We start from the raw sequence: 15,579 nt of genomic DNA on the forward strand, positions 1-15,579 counted from the left end.
ACACTGAAATTGTTGGAAGGTATGTATTCATTGTCATTTTGCAAATTGTTTTCTGGCAAGTAGTTTTTTCTGTTTTCTTCTTCTCTTGCTCTCTTCTCTTGTGGTTTGCTCATTATTCCTAATGTATCTTCTATAGGTTTTTGCTTTATTATCATGACCAGGCTAATATATAACAAATATATAACCATCTATTTAAAGATGATAACAAGTTTGAACACATTCTAAAACAATACCTTTTTACTACCTCCTTCCAAATTTTGGTTTTGATGTCATATTTTACATCTTTTTCTCTTGTGTATCTCTTAGATAATTATAGTAGTTATAGTTGTTATCTTTAACTACTTTTGTCTTTTAACTTTCATACTAGCTTTATAAGTGATTAATTCACTACCTTTACTATATATTTACTTTTACCAGTGAGAATTTTACTTTCATATATTATCTTGTTACTAATTAGTGCCCTTTTCTTTCAGTTTAAAAAAATTCCCTTTAATATTTCCTGTAAGGCTAGTTTAGTGGTAATGTATTCCTTTAGCTTTTCCTTGTTTGGGAAACTCTATTTCTCCTCCAATTCTGAATGATAAGTTTGCCAGGTGGAATATTCTTGGTTGGAAGTTTTTTCCTTTCAGAACTTTGGATGTACCATGCCACCCCTTCTGACTTGCAAAGTTTTTACTGAAACTTCTGCTTATAGTCTTATAGGAGTTTTCTTGTATGTAATAAGTTTTTTCTTCTTTTCTTTTAAGATTCTTTCTTTACCTTTAACATTTTGATTATAATGTATCTTGGTATGGATCTTTTCTAGTTCCTCTTATTTGCAAGTCTCTGGGCTTCCTAGATCTGGATGTCTGTTTGTTTCTTCAGATTAGGGAAGTTTTCAACCATTATTCTTCAAGTAAGTTTTCTGCCTCTTCTCTCCCTTTTTTCTTCTGAGACCCCTATAATGCAAATGCTTTCAGCTTAAAATTGCCCCACTGGTCCCCTAAGATATAGGGGACTATAGCTATCTTTATGTTTCAAAATTCTTTTCTTTTGCTGCTCTGTTTGGGTGAGTTCCACTATCCTATCTTTCAGATTTATTCCTTTCTTCTGCTTCATCTAGTCTGCTGTTGAACCCCTCTAGTATATTGTTCAGTTCAGTTATTCTATTCTTCAGTTCTGTGACTTCTGTTTAGTACTTTCTTATAATTTCTATCTCTTTGTTAAAGTGCATCTATTCTTCTGAATTCAGTGAGCATATTTTATAACCATTATTTTGAACTCTTTATCACATAAATTACTTATCTTCATTTAATTGAAGTTTTACTGAGTTTTTATCTTGTTCTTTCATTTAGAACATATTTCTATTTCCTTCTTTTGCTTGACTCTGTGTTTGTTTCTATATATTACATGAAAGAGCTATTTCTTCCAGTCTTAGACTGTCCTTGTATAGAAGATGAACTTTATCATTCAATTTAGCCACAGTTCACCTTTGTGATTACCCCGCAGCCTGATTTATTTTTTTAGGTCCCAATAGTTGAGAGTATGTCAAGACCTTTCAGTGGCCCAAAGGGTGGGATCTCAGTTAGCACCTAGGTTTAGGCTGATTCAAAGTCTGATTTTCAGGCAGTAGCTTTTAAAATATGCAAATGTATAGAGCCTTGGGGGACTGCAGTTGTCAACCCTGGTGGCCTCTTGTCCAGGTGATCTGAAGGTTTTCACAGATGACAGCTGCAAAATTGGAGCTCCATATGAGTATATAAGCCTCTTTCTGAGAGGCACTGACAAACTGTAGTGAGGCCAAGGAAGAGCATAAAACTGACTTCTCCCCGCCTATGTTTCATGAAAGCACCTTGTATCTTCTACGTGTGTGGCAAACCTGAAGCCTGCCTCTCAGGCTGAAGCTCCATGACTAGAACTAATAGTTCTTTTTCACAGGAAGACTGGGAGTTTGTTTCAGTCTGCTGTTTGCAGTGCCCTAGGGGTGCTAGCCTACCAAGAATGGTCTCAATTATTAGTCCTTTGGTGCTTACGAATTCAAGCTGCCCCCATAACTGGGCCATTAGGTGATCAAGATCATGCTGGACTTTGTATGCTCACCAGGTTTAGTGGGACAGAGGGAGAGCACAGAGCTGGGGTACACCTACCAGCAATAGCAAGACAGTGGAAGAGTGCAAGGCTGCAGCATGCCCCTTAGCTGTAGCTTTCATGAGGCAGTATAAAAATACAGGTGTAGGGCATGCCCACCAGATTTATCAAGGTATTGTTAGAATATTCTTTTTAAAAATGCTTTTATAATTTGATATATTTCAATTATTTCCTTTTTATCATTTAAAATTTTTAATTCCAGTATAGTTAACATACAATGTTATATTAGTTTCAGGTATATAATATAGTGATTCAACAATTCTATTACCCTGTGCTCATCATGATAAATGTACCTTTAATACTACTCTTACCTGTTTTCCTCACCCTCCCCCACTCCTCCACTCACTCACCTCCTTTTTGGTAACTATCAGTTTGTTCTTTATAGTTAAGAGTCTATTTTTTGATTTCTCTCTTTTTTTTCTTTGTTCATTTGTTTTTTTAAATTCCACATATGAGTGAAATAACATGGTATTTGTCTTTCTCTGACTTATTTCACTTAACATTAAACCCTCTAAATCCATCCATGTTGTTGCAAATAGCAAAATTTCAATCCTTTTTTATGGCTGAATAGTATTCTATTGTATAAATATACCATATCTTTATTCATTCAACTGCTAGTGGACACTTGGGCTGCTTCCATAATTTGGCTATTGTAAATAATGCTGCAATAAATATAAGGGTGTATATATCTTTTCAAATTAGTATTTTCATATTCTTTGGATAAATATCCTATAGTGTAGTTACTGGATCATATGGTAATCCTATTTTTATTTTTTTGAGAAACCTCCATACTGTTTTACACAGTGGCTGCACCAGTTTGTGTTCCCACCTTCTTAGGATATTCTTTGTTTTGTTTTGTTTTTTAAGATATATTTATTTACTTGAGAGAGAGAGCAGAGCTAGCAAGAGACAACACAAGTGGGCGGGGGGGGATGGCAGAGGGAGAAGAAGAAGCAGATTCCCTGCTGAGGTGGGGTTGGATCCCAGGACCCCAAGATCATGATCTGAGCTGAAGGCAGATGCTTAACCAACTGAGCCACCCAGGTGCCTCATTGTTAGGATATTCTTAACCTATTTCTTTAACTGTCAGAATTCAATCTAAAATGCCAATTTGTATTATAGAATTTAAAAATTTAGTCCTTCAGTTTTTATGTTTCAATTTTGTGGTGATCATTATTCTTTTCAAACTCATATGTCAGATTATACTTTTTTCCCCAGCTAACCTGTTTTTTTCTCCCTCCTGAGCATATAGTTTCTTCTAGAAAGGAATATTTTTTAAATTTATAAAGGTAAAACATGGCACTTCAAATATTTACAAAAGATATAAATCCATAAAATATAAGCTTTCTATATTTTAGCCCTCCCAGACTTTAATACCAGATGATAGGCACCTTCAATAGCTATGGATTTCTTTTCATCTTTTTTATTTTATCAAATAACAGGACCATACTTTCCATAGTTTATAACTTGACTTTTTTCACTCAGTTCTTTACTGACTTCTTATAATGTCAGTGCATATTGATCTATTAACATTTTTAACATCTGTATAGTATTCTAGCAAGTAGATATAGTGTATCTTTGATAGGTCCCGTAGTGCCTGATGTTTATATAATTTCCTACTTTTCCAATAACAAATTATAATATTATAGATGAACATTGGGCTAATGTCTTTTTGGATTTTCTTGTGTGTTTTTGTAGAACACATTTTTACTCGTCTTTACATCTCAGTTCAATCATACCAATCTATCCGAATATGCCTTACTGGGCTGAAGAGACATGTTCACCTAGATCCTCAGAATGTGACCTTATTTTGAATAAGGGTATTTACAGAAGTCATTAAGTTAAGAATTTCAAGATGAAATTGTCCTACATTTAAGGTGGACCAATGACTGGTATCCTTATAAGAGAAAGGAAAGGGAGATTTGATATAAAGAGAGACACAGAGGAGAGAAGGCCATGTAAAGACAGAGGCAGAGACTAGAGCAACCAAGAAACTCTGAGAATTGCTGGCAGTCACTGGAAGCTAGAAAAGACAAATGGAACAGATTTACCCTCAAACCTTTCAGAAGGAGCCAAACCCACCAACACCAGACTCCTAGGTTCCAGAACTGTAAGAGTAAGTATCTATTGCTTAAGCTTCCAAGTTTGTAGTAATTTGTTACACCAACCCTAGGAAACTATTACAGTGCACCCATTACTTCTTTAAAATTTCCGGTAGTTCCCCTGGCTTTGGAAAAAGTCTAATCTTCCCAAGGACAGTGTGTCCTCCCTCCCTCTCACCAGCCTCTTTTGTGCCCTTTCCTTACTTGGTTTGTGTACTGTCACCTCCTCAAGCTATTCCAGGAATCTTGCCAATGTGAAGATTTTTTTGTATTTTTTCAACGTCTTCTCTCTTGCAGACTTCTCCCAGTCAGCTCTAAGCCCTCCGTAACTCCCATCCTTGAAGTAATCTTTATGTTAACTGAACTTTGTGTCTTTCCTGAAGCCCTTATTCGTTTCTACTATTATGATAAGTGTATATGTACTTAGTATTCTTACAAGATTATGAACACTTCCAGGAACTCAGTCTATATTTTATACATTTCTCTATCCTATGAGAGACCTGTCATGGACTGAATGTGTCATCTCAAAATTTTTATATTGAAGTCCCAACCTCTGATGTGATGTTATCTGAAGATGAGTCTTTTACGATGCTTAGATGAGGTCATGAAGATGAAACCTCCATGATAGGTTTAGTGCCCTGCTAAGAAGAAGAATCATGAGAGTTCTCTCTCTCTGCATTTACATACACTGAAGAAAAGGCATTGAATATACACCCAAGATGAGGCTGTTTACAAGCCAGGAAAGAGCTCTCACCAACAACTGAATGTGTCAGCAGCTTGATCTTGGACTTCCCAGCATCCAAACTGTGAGAAATGTCTATTGTTTAAGCCACCCAGTTATAGTATTTTTTTATAGCAGCTTGAGCATACTCAGAGAGGGCCTGATTTAGTATGGAACATTGAAGATGGTTAATACATAATTGTTTTTGTGAATATATGCCTGACTGAATGAATAATTATAATCCTTCTAAGTAGTGTCAATATTCTCTGAAAAGTCTCTCAGTAATATTAGTAGTATTTTATGTCTTTGGCATCTTTTTTAATATAAAAATTCTGTTTATATATTAAAACTGAGTTGCTTGCTTATTATAGCTCTTTCATCACTCCAGAAGTAACCACTACCCTGACTTTTGTGAACGTCATTTGTGTGTTTTCATTAGAATTTTTTGATTACGTGTGTCTCTTATTTTGCATCTTACGAACTTGTATAAATGAAATCATTCTATATTCTGATGTTTCTGAGATTAACCAATGTGGTTGGGTGTAAGTGCATTATCTCATATGAATATACCATAGTTTATTTTTACATTCTACTATCAGTGGAAATTTGGGTTGTTTCTTTGTTTCTGGTTTGAGGCTACAATGAACAAACTTGCTGTGAACATCCTTGTGCATATGTCCTAGTGTACATATTTTCCTTCAGTGTTATTCTCAAAGGAAAAACATTAAATAACATCTTCATCCTCAGTTGATAAAGCTAAACTATCTTCTAACATTGTACTTATTTATTTTTCTATGAGAACTATATGGGAATTCCTTTTGCTCCATATTCTCACCAAGATTTGTTATTATCAGACTTTTAAATTGTAGCCAATTTGGTAGATGTTGTATAAGATATGTTGGTTTAATTTGTATTTCTCTAAGAGGCATTCAAATCACAGAGAAGTCAAACTTTCACTCTTTGCAGATGACATAAGTCTATATGAAAATGTAAAAGTCCCCTCTCCCCCCAAATTGCTAGAATTCATATAGGAATTCAGCAGAGTGACAGCATATAAAATCAATACACAAATCAGTTTCATCTCTGTACACTAACAATGAGACAAAAAGAGGAATTAAGGGGTCACTACCATTTACAATTGCAACCAAATGATAAGATACCTAGGAATAAACCTCACCAAAGAGGCAAAGGATCTGTACTCAGAAAACTATAGAATGCTCATGAAAAGAGTTGAGGAAGACACAAAGGAAAGGAAAAATGTTCCATGCTCGTGGATTGGAAGAACAAACATTAAAATGTCTATGCTACCTAGAGCAATTCAATGCACTCCCTATCAAAATACCATCAACTTATTTCACAGAGTTGGAACAAATAATCTAAAATTTGTATGGAACCCGAAAAGACCCTGAATAGCTAAAGGAATGTTGAAAAAGAAAACTGAAACTGGTGGGATCACAATTCTGGACTTGAAGCTCTATTACAAAACTGTAATCATCAAGACAGTATGGTACTAGCACAGAAAACAGACACATAGATCAATGGAACAGAATAGAGAACCCCAGTATACCCTCAACTCTATAATCAACTAATCTTCGACACAGCAGGAAAGAATATCTGGAAAAAAGACAATTCAACAAATGGTGTTGGGAAAACTGGACAGCCACATGCAGAAGAATGAAACTGGACCATTTTCTTATACCGTACTCAAAAAAATAGACTCAGATGGATGAAAAACCTAAATGTGAGACAGGAATCCATCAAAATCTAAGAGGAGAACACAGACAGCAACCTCTGTGACCTTGGCCACAACAACTTCTTGCTAGACATGTCTCCAAAGGCAAGGGAAACAAAGGCAAAAATAAACTATTGGGACTTCATCAAGATAAAAAGCTTTTGCACAGCAAAGGAAACAGCAACAAAGCCTAAAACAGCTGACAGAATGGGAGAAGATATTGGCAAATGACATATCAGATAAAGGTCTAGTATCCAAAGTCTATAAAGAACTTAAACTCAGCACCCAAAGAACAAATAATCCAATCAAGAAAATGGGTAGAAGACATGAGCAGATATTTCTTCAAAGAAGACATACAAATGGCCAACAGACATATGAAAAAATATTCAACATTCAGCATCAGGGAAATACAAATCAAAACCACAATGAGATACCACCTCACACCAGTCAGAATGGCTAAAATTAACAAGTCTGGAAACAACAAATATTGGTGAGGATGTGGAGAAAGGGGAACACTTGTGCACTGTTGATGGGAGTGCAAGCTAGTTCAGCCACTCTGGAAAACAGTATGGAGGTTCCTCAAAAAGTTGAAAATAGGGATGCCTGGGTGGCACAGCAGTTGAGCTTCTGCCTTTGGCTCAGGACATGATACCGGGTCTGAGGATCAAGTCCTGCATCAGGCTCCCTGCAAGGAGCCTGCTTCTCCCTCTGCCTGTGTCTCTGCCTCTCTCTCTCTCATGAATAAATAAATAAAATATTTTTAAGAAGTTGAAAATAGAGCTATCCTATGATCTAGCAATTGCACTACTGAGTATTTACCTCAAAGGTACAAATGTAGTGATCTGAAGGGACACCTGCGCCCCAGTGTTTATAGTAGCAATGTCCACAATAGTCAAACTATGGAAAGAGCACAGATGTCCATCAACAGATGAATAGATAGAGAAGATTGGTACATATACACAATGGGCACTACTCAGCCATAAAAAAATGATATTTTACCATTTGCAATGACATGGATGGACTAGAAGGTATCATGTTAAGTGAAATAAGTCAATCAGAAAAAGACAATTATCATATGATTTCACTTATATGTGGAACTTAAGAAACGAAACAAGATCATAAAGAAAGAGAGGAAAAACTAAAATAAGACAAAATCAGAGAGGGAGACAAACCATAAGAGACTCTTAATCATAGGAAACAAATTGAGGGTCGCTGGAGAGGAGAGGAGTGGGAGGATGAAGTAACTGGATGATGGACTTAAGGAGGGCATGTGATGTAATGAGCACTGGGTATTATATAAGACTGATGAATCACTGACATCTACTTGTGAAACCAATAATACATTATATGTTAATTAATTGAATTTAAATAAAAAATAGTCACAAAATAAATTCATATTTCTCTGATCATTGATGAGATTGAGTACTTTTTCATATATTTATTGAATATTTGGAAATATATTTATAAATTGAGGTATTTTATAAATTGAGGTATTTTTCTTCATTATCATATATGTTGTATGCCTTCATTGACTTATAGGATTCTTTATTTATATAAAAATCATTTATTTTGTCATGTGTTGTTCTTTGACATTTATTTTTTAAAAAAGATTGAAACCCCTTTAAATCATATTTTTGATTTCCTAATTTTCAAAATACAAGATTGAAATACAACTATAAAAACAAACCTAATTTTTAAAAACCCAAAATATTGTGCTATAAAAATGATGTAGTCAAGAGCTTAACAAGTTCCTTCTCCAAGAAGCATCAATAAATTTTGACAAAAATGTCAAAAATAACTGTATAAAACCTGGAAATTCACCAACAACATATACAAAAGTTGAGAAGAGTTTATTCCAGAAAAACTATTGACCACTGCAAGAAAAGTGTGAGTTTTTGACACTTTGACCTGGGGCTGCTCTTGGCTTTACTCCTTTCCCCAGCTCCATCAACATGGTAGCTCTACCAGAATGTGACAAACTGAGAACCAGCAGCTTTGCTGATGGAAGAGGCTGACTTGACTTTTGGTACAGTGTGCACAGAAACCTCATGATACTAGGCATTATCAGAAATAGTAGTGATCTCAGTTGCAAATGAACAGGGAAGGCCAACATTACAGATAACCTGAGGTTGTGATCCTGGTTTGAGCAAACAGTAGTTTAGCAGGCTAGCCAGAAATTTGTCAGTGACATTCAGGGAATGAGGCAGCTATGGCTGGCTTTAATAAGCAACCCTATATTTTTAGTATCAGAAATCTATGGGTATGCACAAGCCTATGTATACCCTCAAGAAAGACTAGAGATGACATTAGCCATTTCTCTACCTGAATATGATGTTTTATAATGTACAGTGGAGAAATAGATGACTGTGGAAAGTAAAAACTGGGAAGATAAATTGTGAACTTGAATGCATCCCTAAATTAAAACAGATCCAGTGGTAAAAGGTAGAAGCCTTACTGGCTCAGTGTGATTGAACAACATTTGACCAATCATTGGCTGATCACTAAATTATATTTGTGCAGGGTAACGCCTAGGAATTCAGGCTAAAATATAGAAACACACAGACAAAAAAACTGAGTAGAGACATAAGTGGCCCTACACCATAGAAAAGAGAAAAGTAGTCCAGGTGAGTCACAAAACAGAGAAACAAAACCCAGAAAGAACAGCTCCTAAGAGGAGGATAAGAATCCAAAGTTGCTGTAATGTATTTTCTAAAATATTTAATTTTTCAATAAAACTATGAGATATGCAAAGAAGCAGAAGAGTGGTGATCCACTTTTATTTATTTATTTTATTTATTTATTTACTTTTAAAGATTTATTTATTTGAGAGACAGAGCATGAGTGAGAAGGGCCAAGGGAGAGGGAGAATCTCAAGCAGACCCCACACTGAGTGTGGAGCCCAACATACTGAGATCATGACCTGAGGCAAAACCCAAGAGTTGGGTTCTTAGCCAACTATATCACCTGGGCACCCTTTTTTCATTATTATTATTATTATTATTATTATTAATTATTATTTATTTAAAGATTTATTTATTTGAGAGATGGTGGGAAGGGGCAGAGGAAGAGGGAGAGATGAATTTTAGGTAGGCTCCTGGCTGAGCATGGAGCTTGACACAGGGCTTGATCTCAAGACCCTGAGATTATGATTGGAGCCAAAACCAAGAGTTAGATGCCTAGCTGATTGAGCCACCCAAGTTCCCTGAGTGTGATCCCCTTTAAGAAAGAAAGTATAATAATACTCATGCTGTCAATATTCACACTTTTAATAATTCATCAGGTAGAGATGCTCATTAAAAACACATATGGCAAAAAAAGAACTAAGTGGGAATTATGTCATTGAAAAGTAAAGTAACTGGAATGAAAAATTCACTAGAATTTGGGGAATGAACATAATGTCTGAGCTGGCAGAAGAGAGATTTAGCAAACTTGAAAACTGATCAATGAAAATTATACAATATATAGAACAGAAAGAAAAGAATCAAGAAAGATGAGTGGACTCTTAGACATCTGTGAGATTAACCACACCAATATATATATATATATATATATATATATATGGAAGACCCAGAAAGAGGGGAGTCAAGGAGAAGAAAAATATTTGAGGAAATGATGGACAAATTTTTTCCAAATTTGAAAACTATATGAATTTACATATCTGGAGAAGATCAGTGAAGTCTCCAAGTAGGATAAACACACCTAGACAAATAGCCAAGCTATTGAAAGTCAATGACAAAGAAAAAAAAATTCTTGAAATCAATAAGAGAAAAATCATGTACAGAGAAACAACAACATCATTAAAAACTGGCTTCTCAGAAACAGTGGAGGCCAGAAGAAAGTGTGGTGATAAATTTAAAGTGCTGGGAAAAAAAATTTGTCAACTAAGAATTCTGTATTCAGCCAAAAATTTCTTCAAAAATAAAGTGGAAATAAGAACATTCCCAGATAAACAAATACAGAGAATTCACTATTAGAAGACCTGCCTTATTAGAAATACTAAAGGATGAAAGAAAATGAAACCAGATAGTGATTTTTTAAAACTATGACTAGATGCTAAGAGTTTTAATGGAGAAGTAAACAATATTCAAGAATAGGTGATAATACAAGCAGAAAGGTGGAAATTCTACAAAAGAACCAAAAAGATACTCTAGAGGTTAAAAACATGATAACAGGCTTGAAGAATGCCTTTAATGGGTTCATTAGTAAATCGGACATGACTGAGGAAAGAATCTGTGAGCTTGATGATGACAGTGGACTATTCCACCACTGAAAAGCAAAGAGAAAAAAACACTAAAAAACCCAACAAAATATTCAAGAACTGTGGACAGGTATAAAAGGTATAACATATATGTAAAGGGAATACCAAAAGGAGAAAAAAAAAAAGGAAAAGAAGCAGTATTTGAAGTGATAAACAACTGAGAAATTCCCCCAAATTAATGTATGACAGCAAATCACAAATCTAGGTAGCCATCGAACAGTGGCAGGATAGCCAAAAGAATATTATATCTAGAAATATATTCAAACTACAGGCCATCAAAGGCTGAAAGATACCAAGATAAAAAGGTCAGAGGCAAAAAAATCTTATGTATATAAGAATTACATCTGATTTGTCCTCAGAAACCATGGCAGCAAGAAGAGAGTGGAGTGAATATTTAGTGTTGAGAGAAAAAAATGCACAGCTAGAATTTTGTGCTTTGTAAAATTATCCTCAAAAGTGAGGAAGAAGTAGACTTTCTCAGACAAACAAAAATTGAGGGAATTTCTCACAAATAGTACTGCCTCACAAAAAATTTAAAAGAAGTTCTTTATGGGGTGCTTGGGTAGCTGAGTCACTTAAGCATCTGCCTTTAGCTCAGGGCATGGTCTCAGGGTCCTGGGATCGATCCCTGCATTGGGCTCTCTGCTGGTGGGGAGTCTGCTTCTCCCTCTGCCTCCCCCCACTGCTTGTGCTGTGTCTCTCACTCACGCTGTCTTTCAAATAAATAAAATCTTTTAAAAAATTACTTAAAAAAGTTCTTCAGAGAGAAGGAAAATCATATGGATCAGAAACTTGTATCTACATAAAGAGCTTCAGAAAATGAAAAACTGAAGATAAAATAAAAATTTTAATTTTTCTTATTTTAAATTGAACTAACTGGTTCAATTTATTCAATATAATAATATTGAATATTTATTCAATATAATAATAGCAATGTTTCTGTAGTATAGTGGTTGTCATGTTTGCCTGACAAAATAATAATAGCAACAATGGATTTGATTGTGTATGTTTAAATATATATTTAATATAATATAATATTACTTTATTAATTATTAATAAATTAAATTAATAAATATTAATGTATTCATATAATAAATATATTAATATATTAAATATATTTTATATGTTTATATATGTTTATATATATGTGTGTGTTTATGAATGTTTATGTATTAGTGAAATAAATGACAGCCATGATACACAGCACAGGAATTGGAAGATTTAGGAATATTTTATTATTTTAAGGTACTTAAGTGGCATAGTGTTTGAAAGTAGACTTGGATAGTTGTAAATTTATACAGCAAGCTCTAAGGTAACCTCTAAAACAATAATTTAAAAAAGTCTAATGGATATGATAAGAAAGTAGATAAATGGAATAATATAAAATATTCAGTTAAAATCTCAAAAGGTAGAAAAAGTATGGAAGACAAAAATAGGAATAAAGAACAAGGGCAACAAAAAAACAAACAAATATGGTAGTTTAATCCAACTATATTGATATCTACTTAAACATGAAAGATCTCAATACACCATTTAGAAAAACAGACTGTCCCATTTGCAATGATGTGAATGGAACTAAAGGGTATTATGCTAAGCAAAATAAGTCAGTCAGAGAAAGATAAATACCATATGAGTTAACTCATATGTGGAATTTAAGAAACAAAGCAGATGAACATGGAGGAAGGGAAGGGAAAATAAAATAAGATGAAAATAGAGTGGGAGATGCTAAACTCTAGGAAATAAACAAGGTTGCTGGCAGGGGAAGGGATGATTGGGTTATGGGCATTTAGGAGGGCACTTGGTGTAATGTATGCAACTGATGAATCACTACATTCTACACCTGAAAGTAATAATCACTATATGTTAAATAAATTGAATTTAAATAAAGAATTAAAAAAAAAACCCGGAGACTGTGAGAATCAATTTAAAAAAAGAAGAGCCAAGAATATTACCCCTTTAAATATAAAGACACATATAAATTAAAAAGGATGGTGAATGATATATACCATGATAACAGTAATCAAAAGAGCATGAGTAAGTATATTCAGAATTCAAAGCAAGAAAAGTTATCAGGGATGGCATTGCATAATCATAGAGGAGTCAGTGCTCCAAGAAGACATAGCAGTCCTTAGTATCTATATACTCAATTTATTTAGTATCTATATACTCAAGAACAGAGTGTAGATATGTGAGAGAAAACGTGTTAGATATGCAAGTAGAAAGCGATGAATCTGCTATCACTGTTGGAGATTTTTTTTTCTTTTTTTTTTAAATTTATTTATGATAGTCACACAGAGAGAGAGAGAGAGAGAGAGAGAGAGGCAGAGACATAGGCAGAGGGAGAAGCAGGCTCCATGCACTGGGAGCCCAACGTGGGTTTCGATCCCAGGTCTCTAGGATCGCGCCCTGGGCCAAAGGCAGGCGCTAAACCGCTGCGCCACCCAGGGATCCCTTTTTTATTTTTTATTTTTATTTATTTTTTAAAGTAGGTTCCACACCCAGCATGGAGCCCAATGTTGGGCTTGAACTCATGACCCTAAGATCAAGACCTGAGCTAGAACAAGAGTCAGATACTTGACCAACTGAGCCACCCAGGCATCCCTTGCTATTGGAGATTTTAACATTCCTCTATTAGAAATGGACAGATACAGCAGGCAATCAATAAGGAAGTAAACTCAACAATACCATCATTCAACTAGATATAATGGACATCTATAGATTATCTCATTCAAGAACTGCAGAAAACACATACTTCACAAGCTTACATGGAACTTTCACCAATATAGACCACATTCTGGGGTATAAAATACACTGAAACAAGTTTAAAGTATAGCAATCATACAGTGTTTGCTCTCAGACCACAATAGAATTAAACTAGAAATCCATGGCAGAGATACAGTGGGAAAAATACAAAAATATTTGAGGTTAAACAACACACTTTTAAAGAACACATGGATCAAAGAAAAAAAATCAAGAGAAATGAAAAAATATTTTGAAAATGTAATTTAGCAGAATTTGTGGGATGCAGCAAAAGCAGTACTTGGGGGGAAATTTACAACATTGGATGCATATATTAGAAATGAAGAAAGTGTAAAATCAATCATCTAACCTTCCCTTTTAGGAAACTAGAAAAAGAAAAGCAAATTAAATACAAAGTAAGCAGAAGAAAAGAAATAGTAAGGTATCAGGGAAGATATCAATGGAATTGAAAACAGGAAATAGAGAAAATCAACGAACTAAAAGCATGGCCTTTGAAAAGATCAGTAAGATTGATAAGCCTCTAGCCAGGCTAGCTAAGAAAGGACACAAATTACTAGTATCAGAAATGAAAGAGGGGTTATAACTAAAGATCTCATAGACAGTAAGAGGATAATAAAAGAATGGACAACTCTGTACCCACGAATTTGATAAATTAATAGAGCCTCTGCCTTTGGTTTAGGACATGATTCCAGGGCCTGGGGATTGAGTCCCACATCAGGCTGCCTTTATGGAGCCTGCTTCTCCCTCTGCCTGTGTTTCTGCCTCTCTCTCTCTCTGTGTCTTTCATGAATAAATGAATAAAATATTTTAAAAAATAAATAAAAAGGATTTTTATTTATTTGAGAGAAAGAAAGCATGAGTTGGGGAGAGGGGCAGAGAGCAGGCTTCCCGTTGAACAGGGAGCCTGATGTAGGACTTGATCCCAGGACCTTAAGATTATGTTTTGAGCCGAAGGCAGCTGCTCAACTGATTTATCCCAAGAAAACAAGGTTTGCTTAACATATGAAAATAAATAAATGTAACACACCATCTTAATAGAATAGAGGAAAAGAATCACATGTTCATCTCAATAGATGCAGAACAGGGCATTTGACAAATCAAGGACTTCTTTATAATTAAAACCCTTAACAAATTAAGAGTAGAAGGAAAGGTCTTTGACTTGATAAACTGCATCTATGTAAAGAAACCTCACAGCTAAACTCATACTTGGTCATAAAAGATGGAGCGCCTTCCTTCATAAATTTGGAAATAAGGCAAGGATGTTTATTGTTACCACTTCTATTCAACATTTTACTAGAGGTTTTAGCTAAAGCAATAAAAAGAAAGAAAAGAGAGAGAGAGGGAGGGAGGAAAGAAAGGAGAGAGGGAGATAGAAAGGAAGAAAAAGGATGGAAGGAGGGAAGGAAGGAAGAAAGAAAAGGAAGGAAGGAGGAAGGAGGAAGGAGGAAAGGGGAGGAACGAGGAAGGGAAAAGAAGTTAAGGTCCCCGCGAACGGAACCGGCCCGAATGGATTGAGTTTTCCGATCGGTATTGACGGCCCTCCTCCCCCCCGTTTTCCTTTCCCCTCCACCGCACCCTCCCTCACTCCCCCCGTTGGTGTTTCTCTCGCGCTTTCTTCAAAGGGCACGAAAGGAATAATAGCCACCCAATTAAAAAGAAGAAATAAGAAATAAATTTTCTGTATTTGCAAATCACGTGAAATCTTAAGGAATTCACACACCCCAAAACACTAGAACTAATAAATACTCAGTGTTATTTAGAACTCAATAATATTTCAGTGGAATACAAGACTAATATACAAGTATCTATTGTATTTTGCCTTAAATTAATCTGTAGATTCAATATGACCTCTATCAAAATTCTCAAGAGGCATTTTTTT

General features: G+C 35.0%; 1 protein-coding gene across 3 annotated transcripts in view; it reads left to right on the plus strand.

Annotated features, from left to right (window-relative positions):
• Positions 1–15,579, plus strand: part of LOC119867493 — a 680,463-nt gene that overhangs the window by 140,939 nt on the left and 523,945 nt on the right. The gene's annotated exons all lie outside the window — the stretch shown is intronic.

The sequence above is a fragment of the Canis lupus genome, chromosome 34 (genome assembly GCF_011100685.1).
Source record: "Canis lupus familiaris isolate Mischka breed German Shepherd chromosome 34, alternate assembly UU_Cfam_GSD_1.0, whole genome shotgun sequence".
In the NCBI taxonomy this organism is placed as follows: domain Eukaryota; kingdom Metazoa; phylum Chordata; class Mammalia; order Carnivora; family Canidae; genus Canis; species Canis lupus.